Consider the following 23,557-nt stretch of genomic DNA (forward strand, 5'->3'; position numbering starts at 1 on the left):
AGGATGGCCCCTTACTAGCTCGGCAGGGGGGCGTCGTGTTGCACAAAGAGCAGACCAACATGGGGCACCACAGCAGAGATCACATGGGCAGTTTTACCCAGGTTCGGTCCGCCGCGAGGCGTAAAACCCTACTCCTGGTTTGGTGGATTGATGGTGGAAATGTGGTGGTGGAGCATGGTACACTTGCCCGGCAAGGGTTGCCTCAGGGCGGCAGCGACTATGCGCGTATGGGGTGTGAGTTATCCAAGCTTCTAACCTCTCGATTCGTTGCCATGGTTCTCCTTTTATAGGTTAAGGGGTCACCATAGTGGCAAATCAATCCTTAGACAATGATAAGATAGAAAATAGTGCTATCATACCTAACTCTGCAGGCTGACAGGGCGCATTTAATGCACCTCTTAAAGTCATGTTGTTGGTTGCCCGACAAGGCTTGCCGGGCTATCTTGCCAGCTCCGCGCTTGCTTGTCTGACACGTCATAGGACGGGTGTTATCTGTGCGTTCTCTGGTAGAAAGGGCTGCCATGTGGCGAATGGCTGCCACTTAATCACTCTACGGCTTGACACCGCACTGATCAACAACATGAGTCGTGGTGGAGTGCTTGGTGAGGTGTTTTAGCCTCCGCAAGCCCCAGCAGACCCTGCCGAGATGCCTTGGTCATCTTCTTCTGGAGGTGGCCTCGCCCCTTGCCGTGCTTGCCTGCCCGTTAAAGGAGGCCTCTCTCTTGACGATATCCTTCTTCTCTGGCTTGGTCTTGGTCCCTCTGATCTGCTTATTCGTTCTTTGAATCTCTTGGTTTCTCGTACTCTTTCTTGGGTTGGTGCTTCAACCTTGATCCCGTGCATGTCCATAGTCAGGGCAACAAACCTGGGGTTTGTTGCGCCAACACAAGACCTCCTCTTGGAGAAGATCAACATCAAGACCTCGTCTCCTAGAGTGGGAAGAACTTTACTCTAGTACCAATTTCCTTGAGTTGTTCTTGTATGCTTGTGGATCTCATGTATGCTACTCTAGTGGATGTGTCATTTGGGTTTGTTTGAGTGATTTCCTCCTTGTGTTATTGTGTGTTGTTCCTCTTTCCCCCCTCCAAGTGTGAAAACATCCCCTCTAGGGTGTCACCCTACCACATCTTGGTATCATGAGCAAGGTTGATTCACATCTTGGAGTCCCTACCCCCCATTTGCTAGCCTAATTTCGTTGCTTTTTGGTCCCAATTTGAAAATAGCCCCAAAAAAATTCTTGCAATTTGTTGGTTCTTGTGAGATTTTGTTGTTTTGGTCCATGAATTTGTTGTTTGGCAAGTGGATCTAGCCTTCCCCCATCCATCCCCACCTTTCCCACCTCGAAATCCACCAATTTCATCCATTTTCCACAATTTTCGCCCAATTTCAGCCACCATCGGGTGCCCGCACCCCAAACCCCCGGGTGCCCGCACCCCCGGGAAAATGTCGCCCAACCCTGCTGACCACCCCGGGCACCCGCACCCCGTACCTCCGACCCCCCATAATCAGCCCAACAATAGCACCGTTTCGGCCATAACTTTCACTCCCGAAGTCTAATTTTGACGTTCTTTAGCTTGCTGAGTAGCTATTGACATCCCCCATACATCTAGACAGGTTGCAACATCATTTGACTCCATCAAAACATTGGCATTTTTGCCTAGGTCATCCACCATATCATCCGCAAAACCACCATAGCTTTCCCCAACCTAACCCATTTTGATCCATATAGCATTTGTGGTTGCTTGAGTGGTGACTTGATTCTCCTAAGGTGTTTCGGCTACTTAGGGACGGTTACTTCTTCATCAACCACCACCACCACTTCTGCATTTCCAACTCCAGAACCAGCACCACATTTCGCTACCACCATTTGACATTTTCCTTTGGAGATTTTGTGTTTGCGGTTTTCCGTTTCCTAGGGTGTTTCGGCTAACTAGGAATGGTTCAACATCGTCAACACCACCACCCAACTTCAACAAGGATTTGACATCGGCCACCTTCGCCTTTTTAACAACCTAACCGTAAGCAATAACGGTAACCTCTATATCATCTTGGTATCATGGTATCCCATCATTGTACATTATTTCTTGCCATTGCTTTGTTAACCCCTAACCCATTTTGCGTCACTTTCCTACCGAGACTGCCATTTAAGTATTGTTAGTCCATGCTACTTGTACACTTTAGTGATCATTGATACAAACCTACCATTGCATACATACCTTATCTTGGTATCATCATATCATTGTAGCGACCAGACCTCAAACGGTAAAGTCTCTGTGCATCAGTGTCATCCCTGGATCGGTAATGTTGACACGCACAGTACTCGAGGAATTATAACAGAGTTCAACCACACACTTATTACATCGAGTCCTCATAAAGAGTATGATTACACAAAAATATAACATGGCTGGAGTCCATCTAAACTAAATAATTGCGGAAGCTTCGAAGGTAAATGAGTCCATCAACTCCAACGGCATAGCTGAGTGAAAAACAATGACCTATCGCACCTTATTCATCATCTGAGTAGTCTGGAACATGAGACATTGCAGTCATGTAGAGCACATTGAATATGCTGGCAGAGTTACACTATAAAGCAATGAAATGCAAAAACTATATCTACATGCAATATTTGGCTGGTGAAAGCTGTAAGTTTATGATTTTACATAAAGCTAATTTTCCCTACAACAAAGGAATAAATTTATTTAACTTCTCCCAAGTTGCCCAGTATATGAGAAGGTAACCCCAACTCAAATCCCAATTAATAGTATCATCATTAACCCAACAAATTCATTAAATAAAGTGATGGGATGACATCAATAGATTCAAGTACTAGATACTCAAGATGTCCATAACTGGGGACACGGCTAACCATGATTAGTTTGTACACTCCGCAGAGGTTTGCGCACTTTTCCCCACAATACTCGGCTGCATCCATGATTGGATGATCGAGACATAGTATTTCTGAAGCATTAACTCTCTATTCCGGGCGGACCAGTACACCTACTTTCCCCTACATCTGCTAGTCCACCTCTTCAAGAGCTCACGCAACTTACTCAACTATGCTAGAGCCCATAATGGCTTGTGGCTGCACAAGGAAATTTGTAGCATGAATAATCTTTTGATCCCTTTGAGCCTGGGTGGCGAACAATAGGAAAATCACACGGGTACTCCGGTATTTCCTAAAATAGGCAACACTGGGTTCCCCAAGTGCCTCAACCAATCCCCCCAGATGTATATTAAAGTTGCCACCTTAATGTTATCCATGATTAAATAACTCTCAAACTTCCATGTGTGAATCACGATCCAATCCTCGTCTACGAGCATGGCGAAGCAATAATAAGCATAATGTATATCCCCGGGGTGATCAAAAGGTATTAGGTTCCTACCTCAAGTACTACAACCAAACCACATGTTCCCAATCCTACTCATGCAATTGTTTGAGGAGTAATACTAATGCATAGTAAAAATTGGGTACAACAGAGTATGATCAAAGTGTAACTTGCCTTGCTGACGATCTGCAAACTCTAGAGATTCATAGTAACAAGCTTCACACTCCGGGTAATCTAGCGTAGACAAAACAGTAGCATACATAAGACTTCACTCAAATGAAACAATGGGAAAACCGACAAAAAGATCCAAATCAAACACGAAAAAACCAAAAGGCTTAATCTAACAAAAGTAAAACCTGACAGGATTATTATCATGTATATTAGATCTTAACAGTAGGTACATGTGATTAGCTATGATTTGCAAAAAGATTCAACTCAAACGGAGAAACGAAACTCCAAATACGAACGAAATAAAATCATTTACTAATATGAACTAAACTCAAATTTTACAGTACCAAAATCATGTGCAAGTTTGTTAACTAGAAAGAACAGAACCATACGAAGATTTAGGCGCTGGTTTCATCTAATTTGGATTAATGAGTAAAAAGTTATGCTAGTTTTAAGATCAAGGGCTAAATCGTGAGAAAACTATTCACGGATAGGTCCCTGACCAAAAATAAACTAAAAATAAAAAGACTACGGTGCGAACATTCGCTATCAGAACTTATACGACGAAAACCATCCGTTAAAACGACCAAACGAACGTTCGTTAACTAAGCAAAACGAATCTTAACCGATCTAAACTGTATAATAAAAAACCGGAAATAAAACTATACGAAGAACAAACAGTTCTTATCGATTTTCAAGAAAAACCGGCGGCAGCGAGGTAGATCAGAACGGCGGCGGCTCCGGGGCCGGTGTGCGGCGCGGGGCTACGGTGGGGCGGCGCGGGACGGCGGCGCGGGGCTGTGGGTGGCGGCGCACGGCGGCGCGGTGAGGCGGCAACAGCGCGAGCTACCGCTGCTGCGGTGGAGGCGGGGCGATGCGGGGCGGGGTGGAGGAGAGGCGGTGGGGGCGACGTGCTTATAAAGGCCGCCGGGAGGGGCGGCTCTGCTCGACTTGGAGTCCAAGTCAACCGACGACAGCGGCACGGATCCGGACTCCGGCGAGTCCGGTTCCCGCACGGGAGGGTGAGGCGGCGGCGCAACGGGCCGGCTGGGCATTCGGCCCAATTCGGTCCAAGAAGAATCTTTTTTTAAAACAATTTCGCCGCGAAGGAAAAATCCTAAATAAATAATAAAAATTCTAAAAATTCCAGAAACAATTTCCACCATCCAAACCTAATATTTAGGACAAGATGAATATTTTTCTGGACTAAGCCGCAGTTTTCAAAAATGCAATATTTTTCTAATTCAAACAAAATAGCAAATAAGATACCAATAAATAAATATTTTGATTTTAAAATTCTTTCTCCAATATTTCTCTTAGGTTGAAGTCATTTTATCTTCTCTCATATATTTTTAATATTGGAAATAATTGAAGAGAAAAGTAATAAAATCAAATTGATCCTTTCTTCAAATATGAATTTTATGAAACCTCCAACTCTCTCCTTGGGTCGTTGAGTTGCTTAAGATTTCTAGGATCACAACAAAATGCAAGAATAAATATGATATGCATATGATGATCTATGTATAACATCCAAATTGAAAATTGGGATGTTACAAACCTACCCCCCTTAAGATGAATCTCGCCCTCGAGATTTGGCTTGGTTAGCAAAAAGGTTTGGGTGGTCCTTGCGGAGATCTTCTTCTCGCTCCTAGGTGGCTTCCTCCTCGGTATGGTGGCTCCACTGAACTTTTCAAAACTTGATAACCTTGCTGCGAGTAACTTTATACGTTTCAAACGTATCTATAATTTTTGATTGTTCCATTCTATTATATTACCCCTTTTGAATGTTTATGGGCTTTATTTTACATATTTATATCATTTTTGGGACTAACCTACTAACCAGAGGCCCAGCCCGTATTGCTGTTTTTTTTTGCCTATTTTAGTATTTCGAAGAACAGGAATATCAAATGGAGTCCAAACGGAATGAAACCTTCGGGAGCGTGATTTTTGGAACGAACGTGATCCACACGACTTGGAGTGCAAGTCAAGAAGCAATCGAGGCGGGCAGGAGATAGGAGGGCGCGCCCACCCCTCCTGGCCGCGCTCCCTGTCTCCTGGGCCCCACGAGCGGCCACCGACGTACTTCTTCCTCCTATATATACCTACGTACCCCGACAACATCCAGGGAGCCAATGAAAAACAATTTCCACCGCCGTAACCTTCTGTATCCGCGAGATCCCATCTTGGATCCTTCGTCGCTGCTCCGCCGGAGGGGGAATCGACCACGGAGGGCATCTACATCAACACCATAGCCCCTCCGATGAGTTGTGAGTAGTTTACCACAGACCTTCGGGTCCATAGTTATTAGCTAGATGGCTTCTTCTCTCTTTTTGGATCTCAATACAATGTTCTCCCCCTCTCTTGTGGAGATCTATTCGATGTAAACTCTTTTTGCGGTGTGTTTCTCGAGATCCGATGAATTGTGGATTTATGATCAAGTTTATCTATGAGAAATATTTGAATCTTCTCTGAATTCTTTTATGTATGATTGAGTTATCTTTGCAAGTCTCTTTGAATTATCAGTTTGGTTTGGCATACTAGATTGATCTTTCTTGCCATGGGAGAAGTGCTTAGCTTTGGGTTCAATCTTGCGGTGTCCTTACCCAGTGACAGAAAGGGTTGCAAGGCACGTATTGTATTGTTGCCATCGAGGATAAAAAGATGGGGTTTATATCATATTACTTGAGTTTATCCCTTACAGCATGTCATCTTTCTTAATGCGTTACTCTGTTCTTATGAACTTATTACTCTAGATGCATGCTGGATAGCAGTCGATGTGTGGAGTAATGGTAGTAGATGCAGGCAGGAGTCGGTCTACTTGTTGCGGACGTGATGCCTATATAGATGGTCATGCCTAGATAATCTCATAATTATTCGCTTTTCTATCAATTGCTCGACAGTAATTTGTTCACCCACCGTAATACTTATGCTATCTTGAGAGAAGCCACTAGTGAAACCTATGGCCCCCGGGTCTATCTTTTATCATATAAGCTTTCAATCTACTTTTATTTGCATCTTTACTTTTTGCATCTATATTATAAAATACCAAAAATATATTTATCTTATCATACTATCTCTATCAGATCTCACTTTCGCAAGTGGCCGTGAAGGGATTGACAACCCCTTTATTGCGTTGGTTGCGAGTTCTTTGTTTGTTTGTGTAGGTGCGTGGAACTTTTGAGGAGCCTCCTACTGGATTGATACCTTGGTTCTCAAAAACTGAGGGAAATACTTACGCTACTATTGCTGCATCACCCTTTCCTCTTCAAGGAAAACCAGCGCAAGCTCAAGATGTAGCAAGAAGGATTTCTGGCGCCGCTGCTGGGGAGGTCTTCGCTCAAGTCAAGACATACCAAGTACCCATCACAAACTCATCTCCCTCGCATTTACATTATTTGACATTTGCCTCTCGTTTTCCTCTCCCCCACTTCACACTTGCCGTTTTATTTGCCCTCTCTTTCCCAATCTTCTCCTCTCTTTTTCGCTTGCCTTTCTCCGTTTGCTAGTGTGTTAGATCGTTTACCTTATCGCAATGTCTAGTTCCTTATCCGCTCCTATGTCTCCCGAGTTTGAAGTTCTTCACTTCAAGCAAAGGCAAGGAGAAAACTTAAAAGATGCTTGGTATAGGATGATGGAATCTTATCGCAAATGTACCCTAGAGGTGAACTTTAGAAGTCTTCTTCGCAATTTTTATGTTGGGTTAAATATGAGGCATAGACAACTCTTGGATTGCATTGCCAAGGGAAATTTTATTGAAATTGATTCCAGTATTGCCCATGAAATTATAGAGGGAATAGTGGGAACACTACCTCAAAAGGGAGGATCACATCCTCCCCAAGAAGAAACACAAGTGTTTGGAAAGATTTGCGAAGTAACAAAAAATTTACAAAAGTCTATTGAGCCTCTTAAAAGTGTTAGCGGAAATCTTCACCGCATGAATATGTTAATTACTCTTTGTAATAAGCGGTTGGATTATTTTTAGATCTAAAAATTTCCGAGTATGAGGGAAGCGGAAAGAACCTCCCGGATTCAAGCATGACTCCGCTAAAAAACTGAAAATCAAAGATGGCACTACTTAGATCTATCTTCGCTTTTATGCCTAGCTAGGGGCGTTAAACGATGGCGCTAGTTGGGAGGCAACCCAATTTTATTTGTGTTTTTGTTTTTGTTTCTGTTTAGTAATAAATTTTGCATCTACCTTCTGTTTAGATATGTTTTTATGTTTTAATTAGTGTTTGTGCCAAGTAGAACCTATAGGATAACCTATGGTGATAGTTAATTTGATTCTGCTGAAAAACAGAAACTTTGCACGCACAAAATTAGTTCTGTTAAATCACAGAAACGTGATTATGCGTTGATTCTTTTTTCTGCTGATCAATAGAAAAATTTCCCAAGACTTCATATTTTGGTAGGATTGTTAAAGTTCCATAAGTTTGCGTTAGTTATAGATTGCTACAGACTGTTCTGTTTTTGACAGATTCTGTTTTTCATGTGTTGTTTGCTTATTTTCATGCATCTATGGCTCGTATTAAGTGGTATGAACCATAGAGAACTTGGAATACAGTAGGTTTAACACCAAAATAAATAAATAATGATTTCATTACAGTACCTTATGTGGTGGTTTTGTTTTGTTTCACTAACGGAGCTTATGAGATTTCTTGTTGAGTTTTGTGTTCTGAAGTTTTCAAGTTTTGGGTAAAGATTTGATGGACTATGGAATAAGGAGTGGCAAAAGCCTAAGCTTGGGGATGTGCATGGCACCCCAAAATATTCAAGAATAGCCAAAAGCCTAAGCTTGGGGATGCCCCAGGAAGGTATCCCCTCTTTCGTCTTCGTTCATTGGTAACTTTACTTGGAGCTATATTTTTATTCGCCACATGATATGTGTTTTGCTTGGAGCGTCGTGTATTATATTAATCTTTGCTTTTTAGTGTATCACAATCGTACTTTCTGTACACACCTTTTGGGAGAAGCCTACTTGATTATAATTTATTAGAATATGCTATGTGCTTCACTTATATCTTTTGAGCTTGATAATTTTTGCTCTAGTGCTTCACTTATATCTTTTAGAGCATGGCGGTGGCTTAATTTTGTAGAAATTGCTAGTCTATCATGCTTCATTTATATTATTTTGAGAGTCTCTTAGAACAGCATGGTATTTGCTATGGTTATAAATTGGTCCTAGAATGGTAGACATCCAAGTTGGGTATAATAAAAACTATCATATGAAGTGAATTGGATGCTATGATCAATTTGATACTTGATAATTGTTTTGAGATATGGAGGTAGTGACATTAAAGTCATGCTAGTTGGGTGATTATGAATTTAAAGAATGCTTGTGTTGAAGTTAGCAAGTCCCGTAGCATGCACGTATGGTTAAAGTTGTGTAACAAATTTGAAACATGAAGTGTACCTGGCTTGTGCATCCTTATGAGTGGCGGTCGGGGAGAACGATGGTCTTTTCCTACCAATCTATCCCTCTAGGAGCATGCGCGTAGTGCTTGGTTTTTAATGACTTCTAAATTTTTGCAATAAGTATATGAGTTCTTTTGACTAATGTTGAGTCCATGGATTATACGCACTTTTACCTTTCCACCAATGCTAGCCTCTCGGTACCGTGCATTTCCCTTTCTCACCTTGAGAGTTGGTGCAAACTTCGCCGGTGCATCCAAACCCCGTGATATGATATGCTCTATCACACATAAACCTCCTTATAGCTTCCTCAAAACAACCACCATACCTACCTATTATGGCATTTCCATAGCCATTCCGAGATATATTGCCATGCAACTTTCCACCGTTCCGTTCATCATCATGACATACATTACCTTTGTCATATTGCCATTGCATGATCATGTAGTTGATATCGTATTTGTGGCAAAGCCGCCATGCATAATTTTTCATACATGTCACTCTTGATTCATTACACCATCCTGGTACACCACCGGAGGCATTCATATAGAGTCATATCTTGTTCTAGTTTCGAGTTGTAATTCATATGTTGTAATCAATGTAAGTGTGATGATCATCATTATTAGAGCATTGCCCAAAAAGAAAAGAAAAAATAAAAAAAAGGCCAAAGAAAAAAAGTAAAGGCCAAAGAAAAAAAGAAAAAAGAAGAAGAAAAATAGAAGAAGAAAAAAATAAAAAAGAAAAAGAGAAAAAAGAAAATAAATAAAAGGGGCAATGTTACTATCTCTTTTTCCACACTTGTGCTTCAAAGTAGCACCATGTTCTTCATGTAGTGAGTCTCATATATTGTGCTTCAATGTAGCACCATGTTTTCCATACAGTGAGTCTCATATGTTGTCACTTTCATATACTAGTGGGAATTTTTCATTATAGAACTTGGCTTGTATATTCCTACGATGGGCTTCCTCAAATGCCCTAGGTCTTCGTGAGCAAGCAAGTTGGATGCACACCCACTAGTTTTCTTTTGTTGAGCATTCATTTATAGCTCTAGTGCATCCGTTGCATGGCAATCTCTACTCCTCATGTTGACATCAATTGATAGGCATCTCCATAGCCCGTTGATTATCCTCGTCAATGTGAGACTTTCTCCTTTTTTGTCTTCTCCACACAATCCCCATTATCATATTCTATTCCACCCATTGTGATATATCCATGGCTCACGCTCATGTATTGCGTGAAGGTTGAAAAAGTTTGAGATTATTTAAGTACAAAACAATTGCTTGGCTTGTCATCGGTGGTGTAGAATTTGGGAACATCTTTGTGTGACGAAAATGAAGCATAGCCTAACTATATGATTTTGTAGGGATGAACTTTCTTTAGCCATGTTATTTTGAGAAGACATGATTGCTTTGATTAGTATGCTTGAAGTGTTACTATTTCTTTTATCAATATGAACTTTTATTTTGAATCATTTGAATCTGAACATTCAGGCCACATTAAAGAAAATTACATTGAGAATTATGGTAGGTAGCATTCCACATCAAAAATTCTGTTTTTATCATTTACCTACTCGAGGATGAGCAGGAATTAAGCTTGGGGATGCTTGATACGTCTCCAACGTATCTATAATTTTTGATTGTTACATGCTATTATATTACCCCTTTTGGTTGTTTATGAGCTTTATTTTACATATTTATATCATTTTTTGGACTAACCTACTAACCGGAGGCCCAACCTGTATTGCTGTTTTTTGCCTATTTCAGTATTTCGAAGAAAAGGAATATCAAACGAAGTCCAAACGGAATGAAACCTTCGGGACCGTGATTTTTGGAACGAACGTGATCCAGAGGACTTGGAGTGCAAGTCAAGAAGCTTTCAAGGCAGACAGGAGATAGGAGGGCGTGCCCTCCTGGGCGCCCCCTATCTCCTGGGCCCCACGAGCGGCCACCGACGTACTTCTTCCTCCTATATATACCTACGTACCCCGAAAACATCCAGGGAGCCAACGAAAAACAATTTCCACCGCCGTAACCTTCTGTATCCGTGAGATCCCATCTTGCATCCTTCGCCGGCACTCCGCCGGAGGGGGAATCAACCACGGAGGGCTTCTACATCAACACCATAGCCCCTCTGATGAGTTGTGAGTAATTTACCACAGACCTTCGGGTCCATAGTTATTAGCTAGATGGATTCTTCTCTCTTTTTGGATCTCAATACAATGTTCTCCCCCTCTCTTATGGAGATCAATTCGATGTAAACTCTTTTTGCGGTGTGTTTGTCGAGATCCGATGAATTGTGGGTTTATGATCAAGTTTATCTATGAGAAATATTTGAATCTTTTCTTAATTCTTTTATGTATGATTGAGTTATCTTGGCAAGTCTCTTCGAATTATCAGTTTGGTTTGGCCTACTAGATTGATCTTTCTTTCCATGGGAGAAGTACTTAGCTTTGGGTGCAATCTTGTGGTGTCCTTACCCAGTGACAGAAAGGGTGGCAAGGCACGTATTGTATTGTTGCCATCGAGGATAAAAAGATGGGGTTTATATCATATTGCTTGAGTTTACCCCTCTACATCATGTCATCTTTCTTAATGTGTTACTTTGTTCTTATGAACATAATACTCTAGATGCATGCTGGATAGCGGTCGATGTGTGGAGCAATAGTAGTAGATGCAGGCAGGAGTCGGTCTACTTGTCGCGGACGTGATTCCTATATACATGATCATGCCAAGATAATCTCATAACTATTCTGATGTAGGGCGGAACCCTAGGTGGACGATCTTTCACGTTTGGAGTGGATCCTACGGGGAATCAAGAAGAACACGCGGAAGCACAAAGGGGAAACACGGGGAAAACAAGAGGGAATCACGAAACCGACAAGGAATCAATCACACAAGTGCTAGATCACCGAGAACAAAGAGTAACACATGATCCACAATCAACAAAGGTAAGGATACAAAGGAACCGTTCTTCTCTGAGAGGAGGTCTTGAATCCACGAGGGGATATTCCCGCAAAGGTGTCTTGAATCCAAGTGGATCTTCTCCGAAGAGGCCGCGGTCTCTCACGAGGAGGAGATCCGATGGATGAGCGAGGCTCTATCTCACAAATGAGCTAAATCAATGCTAACCCTAACTAGAAGGAGGTGGAGGAGTATATATAGTCTAGGTCCACGAAGGGGTAAGTGAAGGGGTACATGGGCTGCATCCCAACACATGGCAGCGCACAGACGCCGGTCGTCCGACGGGTACCGGACGTCCGGTGGCTCGCGAGGGTCCGGTCGTCCGGTACTTGTCGAACGTCCGGCGATTTGGCTCGGGTGTGGATTTGTCGGATTTCCGGACGTTGTTGGTCGTCCGGTGGCTGATGGTCGTCGGATGTCCGGCCTTGGTCAGTCGTATGGAGCCTGGGAGTCGTCGGACGTCCGGTCCTAGTCGGACGTCCGGCCGCTGTAGCTTCGGGCAGCTTCTTCTCTTTGTCCTTGTACTTGGTGTCCTTACCGTCTTGTCCATGGTCTTCCTCCTTGTTCCTGGTCATGCATAGCACATATATTTGAGGTAGTAACCATGTCTCACATGTGGAAGTGACGGTTCGGAGAGGAGCGAGTTCACCTTGTGTCCAATGGCGTATATTCGAGATCTCGTCATATGTTCACTTGGGGTTTGGAGAGTAGTCGGAGTGTACATGGGGATGAACGTGGGATGCTCCGCATCATCTCCCTCCCGCCCCTTGGGAAAGATCTGACCTCGGATCGTGTTCCTCATCACCATGGAAACGGTTGTCATAGACGAACTTGTAGTTGGACGGAGTTGATGACATGGTGCAATCCAAGTATTCCAAGGTGTCGCCGGAGCGATAGACATGCAAAAAGAGCAAACACAAGCAACACTCGGGAATACAATGGTTAGCGCACACAAAGTGTCCATCATGTAAGAATGAGTCCGTGAGGCAAGATTGTTCATGAAAAAGCACATGAAGCTTAGCAAGATGATATGGAATGAGATGTAAAGCATTCATGGGAACAAAAGCATGGTGCACAAAGCGACAAATTCTACCATTGTGCAAAATGATGTCATAGAGAGATGGTTCATCAATAGCATGAATATGGTGATGGATGCTCAATATGATTATGTTATCATGCAATTGATGGTAGGAAATATGATTACGATGTATGAATATGCCATCAAGAAAGATCACAATAAATTTGCTAAGAAAATGTGCAAGCTCGTATATCATGGATGACATGGGAATAGGTGCAACAAGACAATCATAATGTGTGTCAATCCATACATAGGGTGCAAATTTGTCATGGGTGGTGTTGTACCATAGCTCAATGTCGTGGCACTCCTCAACTTGAAGGTCCATAGGGTCCATCTCCAATGTTGGTCCTCCATCCAATATATGTATCATGTAGACAAGAAGAAGGAAACAACAATGAAAGAATGACCCATCCAATATGCATATGTGAGGATGGCTCAAAGGGAAGGAGTTCACCTCAAGAAAGTTTCCAAGGATGTTGGAGTTGTACATTATGCATGCCTTCACATAACCAATATGTCGCATAATGGCACCGCCTTGTGAATCCTCCAAAATGAAAGAACATGACAAACACTCGGAAAAACAAATGAGGTTAGTGCAAGACCTATCATTCGAGGGGCGAGATACCCAACAAGTGTTTTCATTATTCTTATCACAAGAAAGGACAAGGTGTGGTATGGTATGAAAGCATATGATGGAACTACAACCAAAGACAATAGGCTTAAACAAGAAAGCATGCATCACAAGTAATATGTCCAAGGCTCCACGATCATTAAGCATAGAGGCAACTATTGGAGGCAAGCGACAATGAACAAGATATATCATGTGAGAGGCATGAGCATATATGTCATCAACCCAAGAAAGCGAGTAAGAGTGGAATAAGGGTGATGCAACCAAGGAAGCAATCATAGCGATCAAGTCAAGCAAGCTAGTAGTGCGAAGATGCAACATACTAGAGGTAATCATGGAAATCATGGCATGTGTGCAAATAGTGGGCATACAAAATGCACATGACATTTCACAAGCATAAAGGCAAGATATGAGCAAAATAGCATCAATAGCATGGGGGCACATGATAAACATGGCAATAGCAACAAGGATCTCCACCAAGCATGCAAATACACATAGAAGTAGCATAATGGTGAATCATGGGTAGATGCAAGCAAGTGTCACAATGGCATGGCAAAGGCATAGGAGCAAGCATAGCATGCAAAGTGAACACATTAAAATGAGCATAAGGTGACAAATGGTAAATAGCCCATAGCCGAGTGAGAGCCAAGTAGAAGAGATGCGCGTAGTCGTTGCGCGAAGGGAACAGTGGTAAGGATAGTCCATGGGATCCCAAGTCATCGTTACTCTCAAGAGCTCGTTTCGTCAACTCATGGGATTGTGAGGTTGACGAGTGTTCATAAGTACCTACACAAAACAAAGACAACGGAAAAATTGTGTGTGCATGGTATATGTACACATCATCCATCATGATGCGCACATGCATGTGTTGGTTAGCACAAAATAGCCAATGCTCAAATGAATGAGATGCGTGATATAGAAACATGTCATCCATCATGATAGGTTTGTTATTATGTATGGCATAATGGAGACTCAAAGGATGTAATGCATCATGAGAAATATCTAGAGCATTGTTATTCATGGAATGCATATGGTGTACACTATCATGGGAATCATGCAAAGTATGAAATGCATCAAGATCTCCTAATATGTATGAGGAAACTATGGGGGTCTCCTCATGACCAAGAGTAGAAACATCACGTGGAGAATATTGACAACATCCAAAACAATGCATATTTGGAACAATGTGATCATAGCATGACATAGTAGATGAATTATGCAAATCATGTAAAGGAAGCATGGCAATATCATCACATGAAAAACAAAAGCCAATGACCATCATCTCGTCATCTATGCCATTAGTGCAAATGGGATTGATTTTTAATGGGGCATGCATAGTTACTATGTTGAGATTGTAATGATGCAATATGGGAGATCTCACTCCTAGCATATGACAAGTTCAATGGGTTGTCAAACATGATGTGACCAAAAGAATTTTCACATGACATCCTATGGAGCATAGCATCACAACTAGGCAACTCAACATGCTCATCATCATATTCATCATAAATAGGTAAGTCAAGGCATGAAGAAGTTTCACTAGCATGAAGCATGGTAATAGGTGGGTCAACATCATGGGAGCAATCGATGGTAAGATAGTCCACTAGTGGGACAAGAGAAGTACCATCACCTATGTTACCATTGGAGCGTCGGTCATGTGTTGTAGGTGAGGTGTTGAAGATCGTCTCGTTGTCATCTTCATGTTGATGGAACCATGTGGGGGGTGCATCATCGTCCACCATGGCCATCGGTTTTCCCATTGGAGGGATGGACTCGTCGAGGATAGGCATGTCGTCATGTAGGAGATCTAGCACCAAAGAAGAAAACACACTAGGAGTAGAGGTTAAGTCATTAGAAATCATTGTGGCCTCACATGCTGTGTCAACTACCTCACTCACTACATGTTGTGGCTCACTCACTCCCTCAAGGATGCTTTCACTCATATGGTTGGTGGAGTCACTCAAATGGCGCTCAACCTCCCATAGGATGTGTGGCATGCTCTCATGTGTGGGGCTAGTGGTGGTCACACTCATCCTCTCATAGGAAATGCTCTCAATGTCACATATGGTGGAGTCTCTCATGACACTCATGTTGTAGTGGCTCTCCTCACATGGCACTTGGGGCATCTCAACATATGTGGGTGTCGGAGAGATGTAGGTGCAAATGTCTCCAAGCGCGGTCGCGTAGCTTGACTCGGATTATGAGTTCAATGTGGGTGCCGTCTTCATGTTGTAGAAGAGGTTCGCGCTCGTCGCCGTGGTCGAAGGGGATGGCCCTTGCTCGACCGTCTTGTCACCATCTTGGTGTGGGAGGCCCATATGATGTGGCACCTCGTAGATCGTCTCCATGACCGAAGGGAGTTTCCCATGCTCGGCCATCTTCCTTGGGGGGCTTCCAAATATGGAAGTGTCGCCCTCGCTCGTAGGTAGTCGCCTTGGACTTGATGAAGTCGTTGTAGGCGTACTCGTGGGAAGTAGGCGAAGATGTCGTACGTCCAAAGGAGAAGATGCCTTGATAGCACTTGGCGAAGATGCCAAAGTGGTGGTGGTAGCCGTTGCACCGTATTGGTGGTGGTTGTCTCGCGGTCTTCTTTTGTGCTCTTGAAGCTTGTACTTGGCGTGAAGTAGGGCTTGTTGGGACTTGTGCATTTGTGCTTGTGGATCATCTTCATGATGATGATGTCGTTGTCGTGCTTGAGCTCCTTGGCGTTCATCGTCGTCGTGCACATGATGCTTGGAGGTGACTTGCCCTTCATGACGATGTTGATCACGAACGTGATGGTGGTCGCCATGTAGATGTTGACTTGGACGACTTGCGCTTGCATCTTGTTTGCGCTCCGAAGACTTGTGGCTTGAATGTCGCCGCCTTGAAGATGATGAAGGGGAAGTAGACTTGAGCAAGGTCCGAATCTCCTCCATCCTTGCATCTTGCTCCTCTTTATTTGCGGCAAGCTTGTTGTCGATGTAGTCCCTTTTCCTTGCTTCGGAGTGACGAATGTCGATGGAGATGTTCTCGATGCGCTCTCGCAATCTTGATTGTGCGCCTTGCACTTGTCGTTGTAGATCGAAGATAGACGCTTTGGTGATGTAGTTGTTCATGCCGTCGTTGTTGTCGTAGACCGGAGAGGAAATGCCTTGCCTATCCATCACAAGACTCGAGCAAATATGAGTGGGAGAAAGAGAAGAACTTATACCAATGTACCTTGACCGATGTTGACAATGAATCAAGTTCACTCAAATGCGGACAATGAAATAGCACTATTGGTACCAATCCTTGTCGGTTCTCACACCTACACAAGTAAAGCTTATAGTGGAGCTCGATGAGGATAGTGGCACAAAAATTTAATGCAAAATGTTAGCAAGAGTCAATAATGTTGAAAGAGATTCACAAATTCGCAAGTGAAACAAATGGACCAATAGCAAAGAATGGCACACGGAAACACACACACGGATAGATAAATGGGGTCGTGCAACCAAGGAATGAGCACAAAATGTGGAATCCATGGAAAACACTCATCTTGCACAACTCAAGAGAGACTCTAGCACGATTGCTCAATAGGCGGATACGACACTTGTGCACGACCTATAAGATGCAAAATGGATAAACTTTCTATCCCAAGTATGTTATGTATGTATGGTTCCCGGTTTTTCCCTCAAGATGATCCAAGATGATCGGATATGACAATCTTATGTGCAATGTGGTATGATTCTATGGCACTTGCTTACAAGCTTCTTTGCTCTTTCTCTTTTTCTTAAAAGCTTTATTTCTCTTCTTTTTTTTGTATGGCCACTTTTGCACAATGCACAAACCAAGATAGCAATTGTGTATATGCGGGAACAAACTTGTGACACAAGATAGGATACCAATATATGCACCACAATGGTATGGTATGTATGCAATGGGAAGTATGATCACTAATGTGCACAAGTAACATTGCCGGCAATACTCAAATGGCTAGTCTCGATAGGCAAGTAACGCAAAATGGGCTAGGGGTTAACAATGCAATGGCAAGAGGAATATACAATGGTGTCGTCGAGGTTACCGTCTGTCGGTGTACTAGAGTAGGGGTACCCTAGTACCCCGAACTTGTGCACGGGCAGTTGCAGTGCCCCGCGGCAAGGCTTGCCGGGCGACCGCCAAGGTCCTCCGTGGTTTCCTTTGGAGCCATTCAAGAACAAAGTATTCAAGTCAAGGAGGCAAGGCCCCGGCAAGAGGAGCTTGCCGGGAAGGCCAACCAAGGCATCCCAAGGAACTTGCCGCGACGCGCCACGCGCCCCGGCAAGGAAACAAGGCCCCGGCAAGAGGAGCTTGCCGGGAAGACCAACCAAGGCATCTCGAGGCCCGGTGAGCGACAAGCTTCCGGACCCGACAAGACAACGGCCGCGGCATGGCGCTTGCCGCGGCAGGCGGCCACTCTGTACCCACGCTCCAGCACATCCACCAACGTGTCACTCTGGGGGCCTTTCCAGGCGCGCGTGGTGGAAGGCTGTGCAACCAGCGGTGCGCGGTGGCATGCGGAGCTGACAAGACTGCCGTCGTGGCGAGCGGTGGCGTCCCTGACGGTACCTTCCTGCACTGTTTGGGCGACACAGATGGGCATTTAATGCCCTTGTCCCCTGCCGTCAGGGTTAGGTAGGAAACACTGTACAAGCAACTGTACCAACCACCTCGCTTTTTACATTTGTACCCTTGTTTACGTTGCCACCTGTCGGTGACCCCTTTAGCGTATAAAAGGAGGCCCATGCGCAACGTAGAAGGGGTTTGACTCATTTTCGCAAGCCAGAAAACACTTAGCTCACTCTCGAGCAAGAACATAATAGAATCAGACAAGCAGCAGTAGGAGTATTATCTCTCCGGAGAGCTCCGAAGCTGGGTAAACTGCTCGTGTGCTTCGCCTCGATCTGCTCTTCGTGCGACCTCCGCCCCCCGCCGAACCGAAAGGGGCCACGGTCCACCGGCCCCATAGGTGTTCGTGGATCAGTTTCCCCTACATCTTTGGCGCGCCAGGTAGGGGGCGTCGAGGTTGTGTGAACCTGATCCGGCGTCCACACGAGCTAGATCTTCGTTTTCTTCATCAACATGCCACCGAAGAAGAAGACTTCGGCGACACTAGCTCCATCCGCGTCACTTCCACCACCCCTGGAGCAAACAGGTGGTGGGGAGGACGCCGGCGGAAGAACGGACGTCGACGAGCAAACTCACGATGCTGCCAGGTCCAAGGGCAAGGCAGCGCAGACTTCGACGTCCGCGCTTGTTTCGCGCCCATCTCAGGAGGCGCAGGACTGACAGCGTCATGGTACTCGCAGTACCATACGTTTGTTGGGCCAAGATCAAGCTGGTGGATCCCGGGGCGCTCAAGACCAGCATGCACGCCAACGTGCCAGCACGAGCAAGACACGGTCGCCCGGACGGGATAATGCTCCTTCTAACATAGTTAGAAGTTCGAGCATATCCCGTTCCTCGCGCCGTCCGCCACTGCCACCCACCACTCCGGCAGAAGCTATGGCGCGAGCTCAACTTCTCCTGGATTACCCTCCGACGTCGGACAAGATCGACGAATGGAGGGCCACCATTCAGAGTCTCATCGGCTACGCCAACGGCGACACTCCGCAGCAGCCGAGCGCGTCGCTGCCGCGGCAGGGTTGCCAGGCGCGAGCCGGTGGCGACGAAACTGGTGGGGGTGCTACAACCATGCAATCACCACCCCGAAGGCCAAGATCGCCGACTCGCCGGATCCACATCGACAGCGACTCCACCGCATCGTCGGATCCACAAGCTCGTCGCGATCAGCGCCAAGCTCTTCACGATCGACAGCAAGAAGACGCTCGTACTCGCATCGAGCGTCGAAGAGAAGCGCGACGTCAATCCGACAAGCGCGCTGGGCCCTCTGTTGACATGCATGTGCCAGGGGAACCAGGCGATCTGCCGTACGCGGTAGGTTGCGCTGCGTTCACTCGTGAGCTGCGGCAAGTCCAGTGGCCCAGCACGAAGAACTTCAAGCCAGACGTACCGGAGAAGTACGACGGCAAGACGCATCCGTCGGAGTTCCTCAGCATCTACACCATTGCGATGCAGGCTGCCGGGGGACGGGACGACAAGATCCTTGCCAACTACTTCCCACTGGTGCTCAAGCCCAACGTCAGATCCTGGCTCACGCACTTGCCGGACAACTCCATATCCTCTTGGGCCGATTTATGCCATCAGCTTGTCGGCGCCTTCACAGGAGGCCACAAGCCTCATGGCCAAGAAAGTGACCTTCATCTGCTTGCCCAGAAGGAAGGAGAACCCCTGCGCAAGTACATTCAAAGATTCAGCAGTGTACAGCACAACATCCCAGACGTCCACCCTGCCACGGTGATCAGCGCGTTCCATCAGAACGTGCGAAACCGCAGGATGCGGGAGGAAATGGCGATGTGCAAGATCAGGGACGTCAGTGAGCTATATGCCCTGGCCGACAAGTGTGCACGTGCTGAGGAAGGGAGGAGACTCCCCGGAGAGAACATAGGAGCACGGGGATCTGACAGTGATGATGCTGCCCCGGCAAAGAAAAACCGGCGGCGGAACAACAGGAGGAAGAAAGGAAAAGAGGTGCTAGTTGTTGAGCAGTCCGGCAATGGTGGTGGCGCCAAGAAAGCCAAAGCTGGTGACTCCGGCAAGGAGATTACCGCAGGGGCCGTGGCGGTCGCCGACAAGCAGGACGGCACCAACAAGCAGTACTGCAAGATCCACCACACCAAGGGCCACGATCTCCAGAGCTGCAAGAAAGTCGATCAGCTTGTTGAGCAACAGAAAGCTAAATACGAGCGGCGCGACAAGGAGAAAGCCCAGGAAGGTGCTGGAGGATCCGGCAAGAAACGTCCCGGCCGAGGAGGACGCCGCGGCAAGGCCAAGCAGCGGCAAGGAGATAGACCTCCTCGCGGCCGCGACAAGGATGAAGATGACGACGACGATGAAGACATGGATGATGAGGAGACTGATGAGCAGGAGTTCCAGAAAGCCACAAAGGTCCTGTGCATTGACGGTGGTGCTTCTCTGCATACTTTGCACCGCCAGCTCAAGCAGTGGGTGCAGGAAGTCAATGCAGCAGAACCACCCGTTGAGTCACGCAAGCCTCTGAAATGGTCTAGCATGCCTATCATCTTTGATATTGAGGACCACCCTGATCACATAACTGCGGTCGGGTGCTTGCCGATGTTGGTATCACCAACTATCCGCAACCTCAAGGTCACTAAGATGCTAGTTGACGGCGGGGCCGGCTTGGACCTGATCTCCTCCGCGGTGCTCCAGAAACTCCAGATCCCTGATAGCGAGCTCGAAGAGACCGGCACATTCCAAGGAATCAACCCGGGAAGGAGCAAGCCGAAGGGAAAGATTACGTTGCCGGTAACATTTGGCAGCGAGTTGAACTTCAGGACCGAGAAGGTTACGTTTGATGTTGCTGACTTTCCATTGCCTTACAATGGAATCCTTGGTCGTCCAGCACTTGCCAAGTTCATGGCAGCCTCTCACTATGCATACAATGTTCTGAAGATGCCAGGCCCGATAAGTTTCATTTCTGTCCCTGGCGACAAGAAGTATGCCCTTATCTGCGCCGACAAGATCTACCGGGAAGCAACAGTCGCAACAGATTGCAAGTCACTTGCCGCTGAATCTCCCGGGGGGAAGAAGAAGACCAAGTCTGGCAAGAGCTTTGATGCCCACTCCGGCAAGCGCACCTCTTCGGAGTGCTGCGCTACCGTCGAGGACGCACCATCGAGATCCACCGGCAAGTGTAAGAAGGCAATGGCTGCTCCACCTGAGACCAAGAAGGTGTCCGCCAAGAAGGACGGCACTGGTGGTACCTTCACCATCAGTGCCACTCTCGACCCCAAATAGGAAAGTGCGCTCGTTGCTTTCCTGCGGGCGAATGTCGACGTGTTTGCATGGCAACCGTCTGACATCCCCGGTGTTCCCAGGAAAGTAATTGAGCACCACCTTGCTGTCTGTCCTCATGCGCGGCCCGTCAAGCAAAAAGTCAGGAAACAGGCAGTGGAGCGCCAAGAATTCATCGCAGAAGAAATCAAGAAGTTGGAAGCAGCAGGCCTTGTCATAGGAGTGCTCCATCCTACATGGTTGGCCAATCCTGTAGTTGTGCGCAAGGCTAATAGAAAATGGAGGCTTTGTATCGACTTCACTGATGTCAATAAAGCTTGTCCCAAAGACCATTTCCCTTGCTGCGCATCGATCAGATTGTTGACTCCACGGCCGGATGTGATTTGCTTTCATTTCTTGATGCATACTCAGGATACCATCAGATCTTCATGGCAGAAGAGGATGAGGAGAAGACCGCATTCATCACCCCGTGTGGCACGTACTGTTTCGTACGGATGCCTTTCGGTTTGAAGAATGCTGGTTCAACATTTGCAAGGGTAGTCCACCATGCTTTTGAGCCGCAGATGCACAGAAATGTGGAAGCCTACATGGATGACATAGTGGTCAAGAGCAAGGACAGGGCGACCCTGATTCAAGATTTGGACAAAACATTTACAAATCTGCACAAGATCAACCTCAAGCTTAACCCCGAGAAGTGCGTGTTTGGAGTACCCTCCGGCAAGCTTCTCGGGTTCTTCGTGTCTCAGCGGGGAATTGAAGCTAATCCCGACAAGATCAAGGCCATTGAGCAGATCGAAACACCAAAGCGCGTCAAGAATGTACGAAGGCTTGCCGGTTGCGTGGCTGCTCTCAGCAGGTTTATCTCTAGATCTGCTGAGCGCGCCCTGCCATTTTTCAAAATATTGAAAAAGGCAGGTCCAATGAAATGGACTCCGGAGGCGGAGGCTACGCTGCAGGACTTGAAGAGATACATGTCCTCCACTCCAACACTTGTCGCACCTAAGCCACAAGAGAAGTTGCTGCTGTATATAGCGGCAACCAATCAAGTGGTTAGTGCTGCGTTAGTGGCGGAGAGGGAGGCAGATGATGAGCCAGCAACCACGGAAGATGCATCCAGTGACAAGCAGGGGGCTTCGCCGACAAGCTCTGGTCCCGACAAGAATGGATCTGCGCAGGAGCATGACAAGATGCAGAAGAGAATGGTGCAGCGCCTAGTTTACTTTGTCAGTTCCCTTCTGCAGGGGGCTAGATCAAGGTACTCTGGTGTGCAGAAATTGCTTTTCGGCCTTCTCATGGCCTCGAGAAAGCTGCTCCATTACTTCCAAGCACATGAGATCACAGTTGTCACTCGCTTTCCGTTAAAGAGAATACTGCAAAATCCAGAAGCAACAGGCAGGATTGTCGAGTGGGCGCTGGAACTATCAAGCTTTGGCCTCAAGTTTGAAAGTACTTCAACTATCCAAAGCAGAGCATTGGCAGAATTCATAGCAGAATGGACGCCAACGCCAGATGAAGAAACTCCGGAGACGAGCATCCCAGTCAAGGAAGCGAGCAAAGAGTGGCTGATGTACTTTGATGGTGCCTTCTCGCTGCAAGGCGCCGGTGCGGGCGTGCTGCTTGTTGCACCCACCGGAGAGCACCTCAAGTACGTAGTCCAGATGCACTTCCCCAAGGAGCAAGCAACCAACAATACTGCAGAGTATGAAGGATTGCTTGCCGGTCTCAGGATCGCAGCAGACCTTGGGATCAAGAAGCTCATTGTCAGGGGTGACTCACAGCTTGTCGTCCGCCAAGTGAACAAGAACTATCAGAGTCCATTGATGGAAGCATATGTTGATGAAGTAAGAAAGCTAGAAGAGCACTTTGACGGCCTACAGATGGAGCATGTTCCAAGAGCTCAGAATGACATTGCTGATGGCCTGTCGAAGTGCGCCGCACTAAAGTTACCTGTGGAACCAGGGATTTTTGTGCTCAGGCTGACTCAACCATCCATAGCACCATCAACGGGACAGAGCAAGAAGAGGAAGTTGATTTCCGGTGACTACTTTCCGGCAGAGCTCCCCGAAGCCGCCGCTAAGAAGGTCCCCAAGATCAACACCAAGGATGCTGAGGA

The sequence above is a fragment of the Triticum aestivum genome, chromosome 2B (genome assembly GCF_018294505.1).
Source record: "Triticum aestivum cultivar Chinese Spring chromosome 2B, IWGSC CS RefSeq v2.1, whole genome shotgun sequence".
NCBI classification, from domain to species: Eukaryota; Viridiplantae; Streptophyta; class Magnoliopsida; order Poales; family Poaceae; genus Triticum; species Triticum aestivum.